Below are 15,552 nucleotides of genomic sequence, written 5' to 3'. Positions count from 1 at the left end.
GTTACTTCTTTAAATATCTGGTAGACTCCTCCAGTGAAATCATCAGAGCCAGATGATGTTTTAGGGGGTTTTATAAACTGTGAATACAATTTCCTAAAGTTTCTTCTGTAGCTATTCAAATTATCTACTTCATATTGGGTGACTTTTTTTCCAGTTTGTGCTTTTCCATGATTAGTCCATATTATCTGTCAAAATTATCTGTGTGGAGTTGTTTGGAATAGTTCCTTCTTTTGACCTTTAAATAGTGATGGGAATATTTTTTATTGCCTGTTTTATTCCTGATAATAGTATTTTATGTGTTCTTTGCTTTCTTGACCTTTTCTGTGTCAGTCTTGCTAGAGGTGTGTCAATTTTACTAATCTTTCAAAGCATCAAGTTTTTCTCTCATTATTTTTTAGTTGTATCTTTATTTTTTACTTCTGCTTACTTTGGGTTTATTTTGCTCTTTTCCAAATTCTTGAGGTGGGAGTTTAGATTCTTCTTATATTTTATTGTATGTTTTTAGTACTACAAATTCCCTAAATACTGTTTCAGTTGTATCCTACAATTGTGATATGCGGTATTTTCATTTTCATTCAGATCCATGTGTTTTCTCTTGTCTTCAGACTTCTTCTTTGATCCATGGATTATTTAGTAGTTTGTTACTTAGTTTCAAGTATGAGATTTTCTCATTATCTTCTTGTTAGTGACCATAGTTTGATTTCACTGTGGTAGAAAGCATACTCTATAATTTCAGTTCTTCTTATAAACTTTCAAGGTTTGTTTTATGGTCTTAAATATTGTCTATATATTTTGTTTTAGAGGTCATAATACCTCAAAAGGGTATCTATTCTGCTGTTATTGCCTGGAGAATTCCATAGATACAAAGTAGTTCAAGTTGGTTGGCCCTGTTATTTGGTATTTCTTTATTCTCTCTTGGATAGTGGAAGGATAGTGATCAAGTTTGCAAGTGCATTTCTGTATCTGTCTTCTTTTCCTTCTAGCTGTACTACTTTTTCCTTCTTATATTTTGAGGCTTTGTTGTTAGCTGCATACCTAAGTAAAATTGTTTGTTCTTTGTAAATTGATCAATTTGACATTTTGCGTTTCTTTGTCCCTGTAATTTCCTTGATTCTGAAATCTGATGTTAATATACTCCTTCTAGCTTTCTTTTGTTTAGTGTTTGCATACTACAACTTTTCTTATCGTTTTTACTTTTAAACTATATATTCCATTATTTGTTATAGGTTTCATGTAGGCTAAATTTAGTTGGGGTTTAATTATTTTACCCAATCTTAAAATTACTGCCTTCAAAAAAAGTAGGTTTAGACTAGGGGTCAATGAATATTTTCTATAAAGGACCAGATAGTAAATATTTTAAGCTTCACAAACCATGTACTTTCTGTTGTATATTCTTTATCATTTTATGATTAGTAAACTTTATAGATCAGAATAATTGAGCATATAAAGTTACCATATACTTGTCCTCCTATACAGAGTTTCACCTATTACTAATATGTTGCTTTAGTACGGTAAATTTTTTTAATTAATGAACCAATAGTTTTTCCTTTTCCAGTAAGTCATAAAGTTGGAATTGTACATTATATAAGCTTTCATACTGACTTCTTTCACTTAGCAATATATATTTAAGTTTCCTCTATGACTTTTTGTGGCTTAAGAGCTCATTTCTTTTTATCACTGTACAATACTCCATATATGAATACATTATAATTTATCCATTCACCTACTAAAGAGTATGTTGGTCCCTTCCAGTTTTTAGCAATTACAAATTAAGCTTCTATAAAAACCTGTTAGCAGGGTTTTGTGTGAACACACATTTTCAACTCATTTGGGTAAATGCCAAATAGCGAGACTATTTTTAGTTCTGTAAGACACTGCCAAAGTCACTTATCATTTTATATTTCCAAACACAGTAAATAAGAGTACTTGTTGCTCTACATAGTCACTAGCATTCTGTTTTGTCAGAATTTTACAATTTTACCCATTTTTACAATTTTAGCCATTCTATTAGATATGTTATGGCATCTCATTGATTCAACTTCAAATCCCCTGCTGTTTTATGATACTGGGCATATTTTCATATGCTTATCATCATTTGTATATCTTCTTTAGTGAAGTCTCTGTTCAGACCTTATGACCATTCATAGTTGGGTTATTTATTTGCAAATTAATGAGATTTAAAAGTTCTTTGAATATTTTTGGATGTGTCTTCTATCAGATATACTCATATAGTCTCACAGCTTGTGGCTTATCTTTTCATTCCATTAACTGTGTCTTCACAGAGAAAGGTTTTAATTTTAATTAAGTCCAATACATTTCTTTTTCTTTCATGCATCTTCTTTTGGTATTGTATTTAAAATGTCACCACCACTTCAAGATGGCAGAGTGAATGGAAGTCACACTGACCTCCTCCCAGGACCAATCTAGAATTACAACTAAATTGTGGAGAAATCACCTGGAACAAACAACTGAACAATAGCAAGAGAGGAGCCTTAAAACCATGGACAGACAGAAAAATCAGCTTTAACATAACCTAACTGGTAAAGAGTGTGGTAGAGATTTGAGAAAGTGAGGTGGGCAGCAGTGCCAGAGGGATATTGAAATGGTCAGTTGGATCCCCCTAAGAAGAGCAGGGTCAGAACCATAGGAAGGGATTTCCAGCCTACAGCACCAGAGCCCAAAAAAGTACAGAGATAACAGCCAGCTGCAAAAGCGGCAACATAGCTTTCTGCCAGGGACAGGCTGCTGAAGACATAAAGAGCCATTTAAAGGGCCAATGCATAAATTTTTATTTGCAGCCACTTACTTTAGGCCCCAGCAAAGGCAGGGGCAGAATGAGCTAGAGGAGCCTGAGAGCAGACTGGGGAAGGAGGCTTTGGAGAGAGCACTGAGAGAGTAGCCAGCAGGATCCTGGTGCTGACTCATCCCCCGTACAGCAGCAGCCATCTTGCTCAGTCAGAGACCACTCCCCCTAAGCAGCAGCAGCATGAAAGGACACAATAACCGCCCCCCGCCCCACACAGGAGGGATCATGCCCTCCCCCGTGGTGCCTAAGCCTGACTGCTGAGTACAGAGTGACTAGATTAACAGCTGAAGGAGAGAGCCACAGACAACAGATTCTTGAAAGTCTTGAAAAGACTGCCGAGGGTCAGACAGGGTCAACAGCTGACATCATCAGAGGCAGATCCATAGAGAATAAACATTGGTCTCCTACCATAGAAGTTCACAGCACAAAGTCGGGAAGTCAAGACACATCAACTTAAGAGGCAGAAGCAAAAAAGAAAAGTTTCACAAATAATGGGAAGACAAAGAAACAACCCCCACTCAAAGGGAAAGGAGCAATCCCTAGAAAGAGAACAAAATGAAATAGAGGCAAGTAAACTATCAGATATTGAGTTCAAAACAATGGTTTTAAGGAAGCTCAGTGAGCTCAAAGAGAATTACCAAAAACTACAGGAAAATTACAAGAAACTTACTAAAAGATTCTATCAGCAGGAAAAAGGACATAGAAACTATCAATAAGAGACAAAAGGAAATGAAGAATACAATTTCTGAATTGAAGAACATAGTAGAAGGAATCAAAAAGCAGGCTAGATGAAGCAGAGGACCAAATCAGTGAGCTGGAGAACAAGGTAGAGAAAAAGCTCCCAGAATGAGCAAGAAAATGATAAAAGACTCAAAAAGAATGAAGAAGCATTTAGGAAAATGCAGGACAACCTGAAACATAATAATATCCATATAATAGGGATAACAGAAGGAGATGAGAAGGAAGAGATAGAGAACTTCTTTGAAAAAGTAGTGATGAAAACTTCCCTAATTGGAGGAGAGAAAAAGTCACAGAAATCCAGGAACTACAGAAGTCCCCATTCAGGAGGAACCCAATGAGGTCATTCCAAGACACATCATAATTAAAATGGCAAATATCAAAGACAAAAAGAGAATCCTAAAGGCAGCAAAGGAGAAAGAGGTAGTAACATACAAGGGGGCCCTGATACAGCCAACAGCTGACTTCTCAACAGAAACACTTCAAGCCAGAAGGGAATGGCAAGAAATATTCCAAGTAATGAAAAGCAAAGGCCTGCAACCAAGACTAGTCTACCCACTAAAGCTCCAACTTAAAATGGAAGGTGAAATAAGGAGTTTCCCAGACAAAAAAAGGCTAAAAGAATACACCTCCACCAAACCAGCATTGCAAGATATGCCTAAGGGATATGCTAAGGGCCTGCTTTAAGAAGAGGAAGAAAAAGAGTAAGAAAGAGAGGGACACAGGTACAAAGGGGGGGGGAAATGAATCAGTACCTATCAATAATAAATTTAAATGTAAATGGATTAAATGCTCTAGTCAAAAGACATAGCGTAGCTGAAAGGATAAGAAAACATGACCTGCACATATGCTGCATACAAGAAACCCACCTCAGAACAAAAGACATACACAGATAGAAAGTAAAGGGATGGAAAAAAATATTCCAAGCAAATGGACAGGAAAAAAAATCAGGGGTAGCAATACTTATATCAGACAAAATAGATTTCGAAACAAAGGCTATGAAAAGAGACCCAGAAGGATACTTCATAACACTCAAAGGAAGAATCCATCAAGAAGACATAAGCTTTGTAAACCTATATGCACCCAATATAGGAGCACCCGAATATATAAGGAAAATCTTAGAGGACTTCAAGAAAGATTTAGGCAGCAACACACTGATAGTAAGGGATTGTAACACCTCACTGTCAACAATGGATGGATCTTCCAAACAAAACATCAACAAGGATATTGTGGAATTGAACAACACATTAAATCAAATGGACTTAGCTGACATATATAGAACCTTTCATCCCAAAGAATCAAAATACACATTCTTTTCGAATGCACATGGAACATGTTCAAAGATATACCACATGATAGGACACAAAACAAGCCTCAAAAAACTCAAGAAAATTGAAACTATATCAAGCATTTTCTCGGACCACAAAGACCTGAAACTAGAAACCAACCTCAAGGAAAAACAACTCAAAAATATTCAAATTCATGGAGATTGAACAGCATGCTATTAAATAATGAATGGGTCAATAATGAGATCAAAGAAGAAATCAAAAAGTTTCTGGAAACAAATGAAAATGAACACAAACAGTCCAAAACTTATGGGACACAGTGAAGGCAGTCCTGAGAGGGAAGTTCATAGCAATAGAGGCTTACCTTAAAAAGATAGAAACATTTCAAATAAACGACCTAACCCTTCATCTTCAAGAACTGGAAAAACAAAAGCAATAAAGCCCAGAACAAGTAAAAGAAAGGAAATAATCAAGATCAGAGCAGAATTGAATGACATAGAGACTAAAAGAACAATTCAAAGGATCAATAAATCCAGGAGCTGGTTCTTCCGAAAGATAAACAAAATTGACAAGTCTTTAAGCAGATTCATCAGAAAAAAAGGGAGAGGACCCAAATAAATAATATCAGAAATGAAAGTGAAGAAATAACAATGGATACCACAGAAATACAAAAGATTGTTAGAAATTACTATGAACCCTTATATGCCAAGAAATTTGAAAACCCCGATGAAATAGACAAATTTCTAGAAAAATATAACCTTCCAACATTGAATGAAGAAGAAGCAGAAAGCCTGAAAAGATCGATAAGAGCTGGTGAAATTGAAGCAGTAATCAAAAAATTCCAGAAACACAAAAGCCCTGGATAAAATGGTTTCACAGGAGAATTTTACAAAATATTTAAGGAAGAGCTAACCCCTGTCCTTCTCAGACTATTCCAAAATATCCAAGAAGAGAGAAAACTCCCAAACTCTTTTTATAAGGCAAGCATCATCCTTATTCCAAAATCAGATAAAGACACAAGAAAGAAAGAAAACTACAAGCCAATATCACTAACTAACATAGGCGCTAAAATCCTCAACAAAATATTGGCAAACCACATCCAGCAATACATTAAAAAGATCATTCCAGGGATGAATCCCAGGGATGCAAGGATAGTTCAATATTCACAAATCAATAAATGTAATACATCACATAAACAAAAGACAAAAGCCACATGATCCTATCAATAGATACAGAAAAAGCATTTGATAAGGTACAGCATCTATTTATGATAAAAACATTCAGTAAAGTGGGAATAAAGGGGGCATACCTCAACCTAATTAAGGCCATATATGAAAAATCTACAGTCAACATCATTCTCAAGAAGGAAAAACTAAAATCTTTCCCACTAAGCTCAGGAAAAAAACAAGGCTGTCTGCTTTCACCACTTCTATTCAACATACTATTGGAAGTCCTAGCCACAGTGATAAGACAAGAAAAAGAAATATAAGGCATCCAAATTGGAAAAGAGAAAGTAAAACTATCATTGTTTGCAGAGGATGCGGTAGTATACATAGAAAACCCCATAGACTCCACCAAAAACTACTTGACCTAATAAGTGAATTTGGCAAAACAGCAGGATACAGAGTCAACATTCAGAAATCAAAGGCATTTTTGTATACCAACAATGAAATATCAGAATCAGAAATCAGGAAAAAAGTCCCATTAGCTATATCAATAAGAAAAATAAAGTACTTAGGAATAAACCTAACCAAGGAGGTAAAAGACCTGTATGCAGAGAACTATATAACACTGAAGAAAGAAATTAAGAAGGATTCAAATAAATGGAAGCGCATGCCATGTTCATGGATTGGAAGAATTAACGTCATCAAAATGTCCATACTACCCAAAGCAATTTATAGATTCAATGCAATCTTTATTAAAATACCAATGATGTAATTCACAGATATAAAACAAACATTTAAAAAATTTATATGGAACCATAAATGATGCCGAACAGCTGCAGCAATTTTGAGAAAGAAGAACAAAGTAGGAGGGATCACAGTACCTGACATCAAACTATATTACAAGACCACTGTAACCAAAATAGCCTGGTAATAGCATAAGAACAGACACATAGGTCAATAGAACAGAATAGAGAGTCTAGAAATAAACTTATGTCTCTATGGTCAATTAATATTTGACAAAAGGGGCAGAAGCATAAAATGGAATGAAAATAGCCTCTTCAACAAATGGTGCTAAGTTCAACCACCAACTTACACTATACACAAAAATAAATTCAAGATGTGTAAAAGACAGCTATAAGTCACGACACTGCAAAAGTTCCAGAGGAGAACATAGGCAGGAAAATCTCAAATATCCCATGCAGCAATATTTTCATCAATATTCCTCTAGAGCAAGGGACATAAAGGAAAGAATAAACAAAAGGGACTTCATCAAAATAAGAAGCTTCTGCATGGCTAAAGAAAACATCAGAAAAATGAAAAGGGAACCAACCGTATGGGAAAATATATTTGCCAATGATACTCAGACAAGGATTTGATCTCTAAAATATATAAAGAACTCACACGACTCCACTCCAGGAAGACAAACAAGCCAATTAAAAAAAGGGCAAAGGACCTGAACAAACACTTCTCCAAGGAGGACATACACAGGGTCCAGAGACATATGAATAGATATTCAGCATCACTAGCCATCAGAGAAATGCAAATTAAAACCACCATGAGATACCACTTCACACTGGTCAGAATGGCCATCATAAACAAATCAACAAACAACAAGCGCTGGCGAGATTGTGGAGAAAAGGGAACCCTAGTACACTGTTGGTGGGAATGAGAACTGATGTAGCCACTGTGGAAAACAGTTTGGAATTTCCTCAAAAAGCTAACAATGGAACTGCCTTTTGACCCAGTGATTCCACTGCTGGAATTATACCCTAAGAATCCCAAAACACTAGTTCACAAGAACCTATGCACCCCAATGTTCATGGCAGCACAATTTACAATAGACAAGTGCTGGAAGAAACCTAAATGCCCATCATTAAATGAGTGGATCAAAAAACTATGGTACATTTACACAATGGAATACTATGCAGAAGAAATAGAAAGAAAGAAAGAAAGGAAAGAAAGAAAGAAAGAAAGAAAGAAAGAAAGAAAGAAAGAAAGAAAGAAAGAAAGAAAGAAAGAAAGAAAGAAAGAAAGAAAGAAAGAAAGAAAGAAAGAAAGAAAGAAAGAAAGAAAGAAAGAAAGAAAGAAGCTACTACCCTTCACAACAGCATGGATGGACCTGGAGAGCATTATGCTAAGCGAAATAAGCCAGCGGGTGAAAGACAAACACTGTATGATCTCACCTATAAGTGGAAACTAATCAACAAAACAGACACGCAAGAAAAATATAACCAGCAACATTGAAAGAAAAAAGAAACTGACAGTAATGAGAGGGAAGGAGGGGGTGGTAAAAGGGAAAATAAAGGGAAGGGTCAAATCAAGGGACATGTATAAAGGAACCATGGACAAAGCTAAAGTGGGGAAGGATTGAGGGTGGGAGGTAAGAGTGGGTGGGGCAGGGGAAAGTGGTGGCAGGAAAATGGAGACAGATGTATTTGTATAATAAAAAAAAAATTTTAATTAAAAAATAAAAAAAGAAATAAAATGTCATCACCAATCCAAGGTTACCTAGATTTTATCGTATGTTATTTTTGAGAAGTTTTGCAGTTTTGTGTTTTACATTTAGATACATGATTCATTTCGAGTAATTTTTTTGTGAAATATGTAAATTCTGTGTCCAGATTCTTCCTTCCTTCCTTCCTTTTTTTTTTTTTTTGCATGTAAATTTTCAGTTACACCAGTACCATTTGTTGAGAAAACTATTATTCTGATCCAAACTGCTGACAAAGGAGTCTCCTGAACTCACCTCCTCCCATGGACAGCTACACATGGAGAAATTTCTTCTGAAAGAAATCCAGGAGCTAGCTGGATTTCTCACCTACACATTGGGCAAATGAGAAAACATCCACATCACCCACATTGAATATGGTAGAAAAAGCTGAGACACATTCTCACCATAAACCCCACCCCCAACACAGTGCCTATAACTAGAAAGAAGCTCCCAACTCCCAACTTCCCTCTTGAGGAGCACAGGGTTTGAAACTCACCTGTAGTAGACCAAATTTTAAGACTCACACCTGATAAATGGGCCTCCTTAACACCAAGTTCTGAAAGTCAATGGGGCTTATGTCCAGGAGACCCACAAGACTATGGTAAGCAAAGAAATAGTTCCCAATGGTCTCTCCAAGACTCAATGTGGCTACATCCCTATGAGCTCAGCGTGGAAGCAGTAAGCAATAATAGCCCATTTCTCAGAATTTCCCTGAAAGAAGCCTATTTGCCTACTTTACAAGATACTGCCTGAGAGTAGGCTCCTACTTTAGCGGGCATCTAGGGGCTGACTGCAATCCTTCAGGGGCTGAGAATGTCATTAGGCACCATCTCCGCCTTCTCACTCAAGCCTGCTCCAAGTTGTCACTGTCTCCCGGGAAGAAGCCTACACACATGCTGGTACCAACAGCTTTTGCAGCTGCTGCCCTAAGAATGGGCATTTAGATGCCTGACTCTGGTAGCCAGTGGGGCTTGTGTTCATGAGTCCCATAGAGCTAGGACACAAAGAAGTTATTAAAAAGAGCAACCCCTACAGCTATATACTTTTGCCCAGCACAGAGGAGGCAGGCAGAAAGGCTCATTTCCCAGTTTCTCCATGGAAGGGTCCTAACTACATACTTTCTAGTGCCTAAAGGTCCAGCTTCCAGACCTAGGTGCAGACTGCAGTACTCTCCTCTGGGACACTGACAGGGCTTGGCACACTCTCAACCATTGAGAGTCACTAAAAACAAACAATGTGGCTTGCACAATCACAAATGTGTGAGAGACAACCAAGATTTCAGTCCTGGATGAATAATACAATTAGTTATTATAATTATAAGTAAAGATATAATTACATAAAAGGTTCATCTAGTTAATATATTTATTAAAATAATATAATTACAATAATTTGTTAATGCTTATACTGGTACAAGGTAAAAATATGTAAACTGTGACATCAAAAACAAAATGTCAGGGAGAGAATAAAAATGTAGAGCTTTAGTATGCATTTCAGGTTGTTATCAACTTAAAATAAACCCATATAAATATAAGCTGTTTTATGTAAGCCTCATGATAACCACAAAGTAAAAACCTACAGTAAACACATAAACAGGAATGTCCCACCTATGGCTCATGGGACGCATGCAGCCCAAGATGGTTGTGAATGTGGCCCAACACAAAACTGTAAATTTACTTAAAACATTATAAGATTTTTTGTGTGATTATGTGTCATAATGTATGTAATATGTGGCCCAAGACAACACTTCCTCTTCCAGTGTGGCAGAGAGATGCCAAAAGGCTGGACACTCCTGAGTGGATAACGAGAAGAGAATCAAAGGACACCAATAAAGAAAATAATCAAATCATAAAAGAGCAAGAGAAGAAAAGAACACAGGAACTACAAATATAGCCACAAAGCAATTAACAAAATGTCAATCAATACATATTTATCAATAATTATTTTCGATGTAAGTGGGCAGAATTCTCCAATCAATCAAAATACATAGCATATATGAATATATTTAAAAAAACAGCACCCGCCTACATGCTGCATACAAGAGATTCACTTCAGGTGTAAGGACACACAAAGACTCACGCAAATAGAAACCAAAAGAAAGTTCAGGTAGCTATACTTTTATCAGGCAAAATTGACTTTAAGACAAAGACTGTAATGAGAAACAAAGAAGGTAATTTTATAATGAAAAGGGATCAACCCAAGAAGAAAATATAACATTTGTAAATATTTATGCACTCAACATAGGGGCACCTAAATACATAAAGCAAATATTAACAGACCTTAAGAGATAAATAAAAAGTAACACAATAATACTAGAAAACTTCAGTACCCCAATTTCAACAATGAATAAATTATCGATAAAAATTTATAAAATCTATTTTAAAAACTATTGAACTTAAACCACATTATACTAAATGGACTTAACAAACATTCATAGTAAATTTCTTCCAACAAGAGCAAAATATATATTCTTCTCAAGTGTACATGAAACAGTCTCCAGGATAGATAATACGTTAGACTACAAAACAAGCCTTGACAAATTTAAGATTAGAATCGTATCAAACATTTTTTCCGACCACAATGGTATGAAATTAGAAATCAATTAATTATAAGAAAAATAAAAAAATTCACAAATATGTGAAAATTAAACAACATGCTACTAAACAACCAATGAGTCATAGAGAAAAATTTTTTAAAACCTTGAGATAAATAAAAATGAAAATATAATGTACCAAAAACTATGGGATGCAGCAAAGGTAATTCTAAGAGACAAGTTCATAACAATAAATGCTTACATTAAGAAGAAAGACAGATCTCAAACAAACAACCTAACTTTACATCTCAAAGAACTAGAAAAAGAAAAAACTAAACCAAAAGCTAGTAGAAGAAAATAAAGATCACAGTAAATATGAGTGAAATAGAGACTAATAAAATAGAAAAGATCAATAAAACTAAAAGCTTGTTTTTTTGAAATGGTAAGTGAAATAGACGCACCTTTAGCTAGACTTGCCAAGAAAAAAATGGGGAGGCTGTGTGGAGGTGAGCCAAGGGAAGAGTGAATAGGGGAAATGGAAACATCTGTAATAGTGTCAAAAATACAAATAAAGTTAAAAAAAAAAGAAATTAAATGAAGAGAAGACTGAGAGCAACTGATACAGCCAAAAGACAAAGTTTATAAGAAACTGTTATGAAGAATTATATGTCATCAAATTGGTTTTTCGTCCTTTCTTGCTTTCTTTCATGCTTCCATCTTTCCCTCTTTTGCTTCCTTCTTGTGTTTTAATGCAGTATTTTATAAGATTCCATCTTTTCTTCTATGTTAGCATAGAAATTATATTTATTTTTAAAAAATGTTTGAGTGGTTTCCCTAGAGTTCCCATTATATATTTACAAGTAATTTAAAACTATTTTCAAGAAACACTACTCCACTTTATGGGGACTGCAGGTGTCCTAGAGTATTCCCAATTCCTCCACCGCTTTCATAAGGTTGCTGTCACTCATTTCATTATCCATAACTATCATCACTAAACACCTTATTGCTATTATTATTTTTGAACAAAGAGTTATCCATTACATAAACTAAAAATAAGAATAATAAAAGATCATAATTTACCTTCATGTATCTCTAATGTTCTTTGCTCTTTATTTCTGTATGTGGATCCAAATTTCTGACTTATATCATATTCCTTTTTTCTGAAGAACTTTAAAAATTTCTTGCATAGCAGGTTTACCAGTGACAATTCCATTATTTTTTATTTGCCTGAGAATATTTTTATTTCTCCTTCATTTTTGAAGAATGGTTTCATTGCATCCTAGGTTGAAGGGTTTTTTATCCCAACTATTTAATAATTTCATTCCACTCTCATCTTGTTTGCATGATTTGTAAAGTCTGTTATAAATCATCCTTAATCCTCTATAGGTAAGTTTTTATTTCTTCTGTCTTCTTTCAAGACTTTGCCTGTGTTTTTTGATTCTTCAGTTTAAATATGATATGTGTAGGTGTAAATTATTTTGATATTTTTACCTTTTGGTGTTTTCTAATCTTCCAGGATCTGTGGTTTGGTATCTATCATTAATTTTGAAACTGTTTCAGCCATTATTTCCTTTTTTTCCTTCTCCTTCTGGTGTTTCATTCACATATTTGTTAAACCTTTGAAATTGCTGCACAGTTCTTGGATATTCTGTTTCAGGGTTTTTTTATTCTTTTATTCTCTTCTTCAGTTTGAGAAGTTTCTATGAACGTATCTTAAAAGTCATTGCTATTTTGCTAGTCATGTCCACTCCACTGATGAGCCCAAGAAAAGGACTCTTCATTTTTTTATAGTATTTAGTGTTTTTGCTTTCTAGGATTACTTTGATTTTTTTTCTTAGAGTTTCCATTTGTCTGCTCACTTTTTCCATTAGAACCCTTAGCATATTACTCATAGTTATGTTAAGTCAAATCATTCCAAAATATCTGCCATAACTGACTTGGTTTTGATGCTTGTTTTGTCTTTTCAGTCCGTGTTTCTTCTTGACTCTTAGAATGCCTTAAAATGCCTTAGTAGTGTTTTAATAAGTGTACCACGTAATAAGAAATAAGGTAGACAGGCATTTTTTGTAAGGTTCTATGATTATCTGTCCAGGATTAGGATATGCTTAAAGTTTGTTGTAACTGTAGTTATCAGAGGCCTCAACTTTCTGTGGTATCCTCATTTTGGCTTCCCTATTGTCTTTGAGTTTCCTTAGAAACTCTTTATCAAATAGAGTGTGTCTTGTAGCCCTTTCAGTTGTAATTATCTTATACAAGATACATTACACAAGATATGTGGTGGTATTGTATGGAAGAAGGATTCTATAATCTTATAATGAAATCTTAGACTTTACAAGGTGTTTTTTTCATGGGCCTGAGTCTCTAGACTGTGGCCTTCGTAAGTTTTACCTCGGTTTTCTCTTTTTCTTTCCCTTATGTGAGACAAGAAGGTTAGATAAGGATTCACTTGTCTAATTGCCTCCTGTGATAAAGTTTGTTAGGAGAAATTCTGGTAGTTTCCCTGAAAGGCAGGTTTTTTTTATATGGAATAAACTTCTCTAGGGCATATTTCAAAATAGTTACCTTCCCTCTCCCCCTGCCCAAAACATAGGAGGATTTTTCTTCTTGTGATAACCTGGTGGGGGCACCGAGAGGTAAGAGCCCTTAAAGGAGAGAGGATTTCTCCCTAAGACTGCATGTCCAGGAGTTTTAAACTCTCAAGTTAGCCCAGGCTCCACATGCAAAAATATTCAAATACTATTCAATGTTTAGCACTGACACCTTCTGCTCCCAGTAAATTGTAGTTGTCTCTATTTACCTATCTCTCCAGTTTTGGGGGCAGCAGTTTGTCCTGTGATCTCAAGTCTCTGAAGAATCTAAGAATTATTAATCTGTAACTTGTTCAACTTTTTTTCTTATTGTGAGAAGTCATGACTATAAGCTCCCTGAATATTAAAACACAAACTAGAAGTGCTATTCTTTATTGTTTTTCACAACCCATACTAATACTAAAATCACTCTTTAGTTTGCAGACCATAGAAAAATAGGTAGCAGTATAGGTAAAAATCGATAGGTATACATGCATGTAGCTCAACTACATACATACATAATACACACACACAGTTCACCCTAGAACAACACAAGGTGGAGTGGTTAGGGGCTCCAACCCACACAGTTGAAAATCTACATATAACTTAATTTGACCTTTCATATATGTGGATCCCCAACTGTGGATCAAAAATACTATTTTCCATTCACAGTGGGGAATCTGCGGGTATGAAATCCAGAGACACAAAGTGCTGACTGTATATTTTTTGACAAAAGTATACATTCAGTGGACCCACGAGTGCAAATCCATGTTACTCAATATCTGGATCTCCTGTGAATTTAATCTGTTTTGCCCCATAGTTTTTTGGCCATGTCCTTGGCCTGCCTGGTAAATTTGTTTTAATGTAAATCTTTGCATTAAATATAAATGACAATTTATAGCTCTATGTATTATGTTTTGTTCAGAATGCTGGGTGTCTCCTTCTGCTTCTAGAGTGCAGGCCAATCACACCAATCCAACTAAAAAAAAAAAATTAACTTCTGGTTAGGCCATAGCACTTTAGAAAAGCCCTGACTCCCAGGTCATACTTAGCCTTTCAGACATATTGACAACATATGTTCACCAAAGTCCCTCTCCCTAGCACATTCTAACCTCCCCAACACATTAATCTCTTATGGAAAGACCATCACAATACTGCTGAAAACTTTCTCTGCTTTTTACCAGGTTCTGCTTGATTTCAGCCTCTTAGCTTCCTAATTCAGCAAATGTATTGAGTAAAAACCCAACAGAGTGTTATCTCATTTACCTACCTCTTTTTCTGATATTCTGCCTTGCCCCACTCTCTAATTTTTATCTCTTTAAACTCATAAGTCTGTCAAAAATTTGTTTGACATCTTGTCATCTTACTAGAGGTTTCTTGTCATCTTACTAGATGTTTTTTAGCCCAGATCCTTTGTTCAAACTCTCAGCTTCTTGCCAATGTCCAGAATTAGCAAATATCCTCAGTGGAGGGGGGAAGGGTGGGAAGCTATCTCCTCTCAAAAGTTTGCCTTTCTTGGCATTTTAACTTTTAAATTCCTAGTTGTCTAAGCAGCCTTTAAAGAAATCTTTCAAAACTCTATTCTGCTTTTCTAGTTATTCTCAGTGGAAGTGCTGGTCTGCCATAAGCTACTCCATTGTAACTTGAAGTGAAATTTCTTTACTTGTTTTACAATTCCAGTTCTGTTCCCCTGTATTTAATATCAATCTCTGCCCAGTTCTTTGAACTTTGCATTTTAGCTTAAATGAGATATTACTCATGCATACTTTCAGATGTACTTCAGTTCCATTCTTTAATGTCTTTCAGACGTTAAGTGATAAGTCTTTAAGAAGGCAGACATACCATTTCAGGAACACAAAGTAAAACTTGCCTTGTACAGACAGTACTGTCTCCGTGTTACTAGCCACTTTAGTACAGAATTATACTTCTAAGCTCTAATCATTTTAATGTGTTTTTTCTTTAGTACTT

At 35.4% G+C, this 15,552-nt stretch overlaps 1 protein-coding gene across 1 annotated transcript in view; it reads right to left on the bottom strand.

Moving 5' to 3' along the window:
* SLCO6A1 (solute carrier organic anion transporter family member 6A1) overlaps positions 1 to 15,552 on the bottom strand; it is a 91,351-nt gene that overhangs the window by 32,352 nt on the left and 43,447 nt on the right. The gene's annotated exons all lie outside the window — the stretch shown is intronic.

The sequence above is a fragment of the Pteronotus mesoamericanus genome, unplaced genomic scaffold (genome assembly GCF_021234165.1).
Source record: "Pteronotus mesoamericanus isolate MK-2021 breed Mesoamerican mustached bat unplaced genomic scaffold, CSHL_Meso_final scaffold_167, whole genome shotgun sequence".
NCBI lineage: Eukaryota > Metazoa > Chordata > Mammalia > Chiroptera > Mormoopidae > Pteronotus > Pteronotus mesoamericanus.
This window is presented reverse-complemented; position numbering and strand designations above follow the sequence as displayed.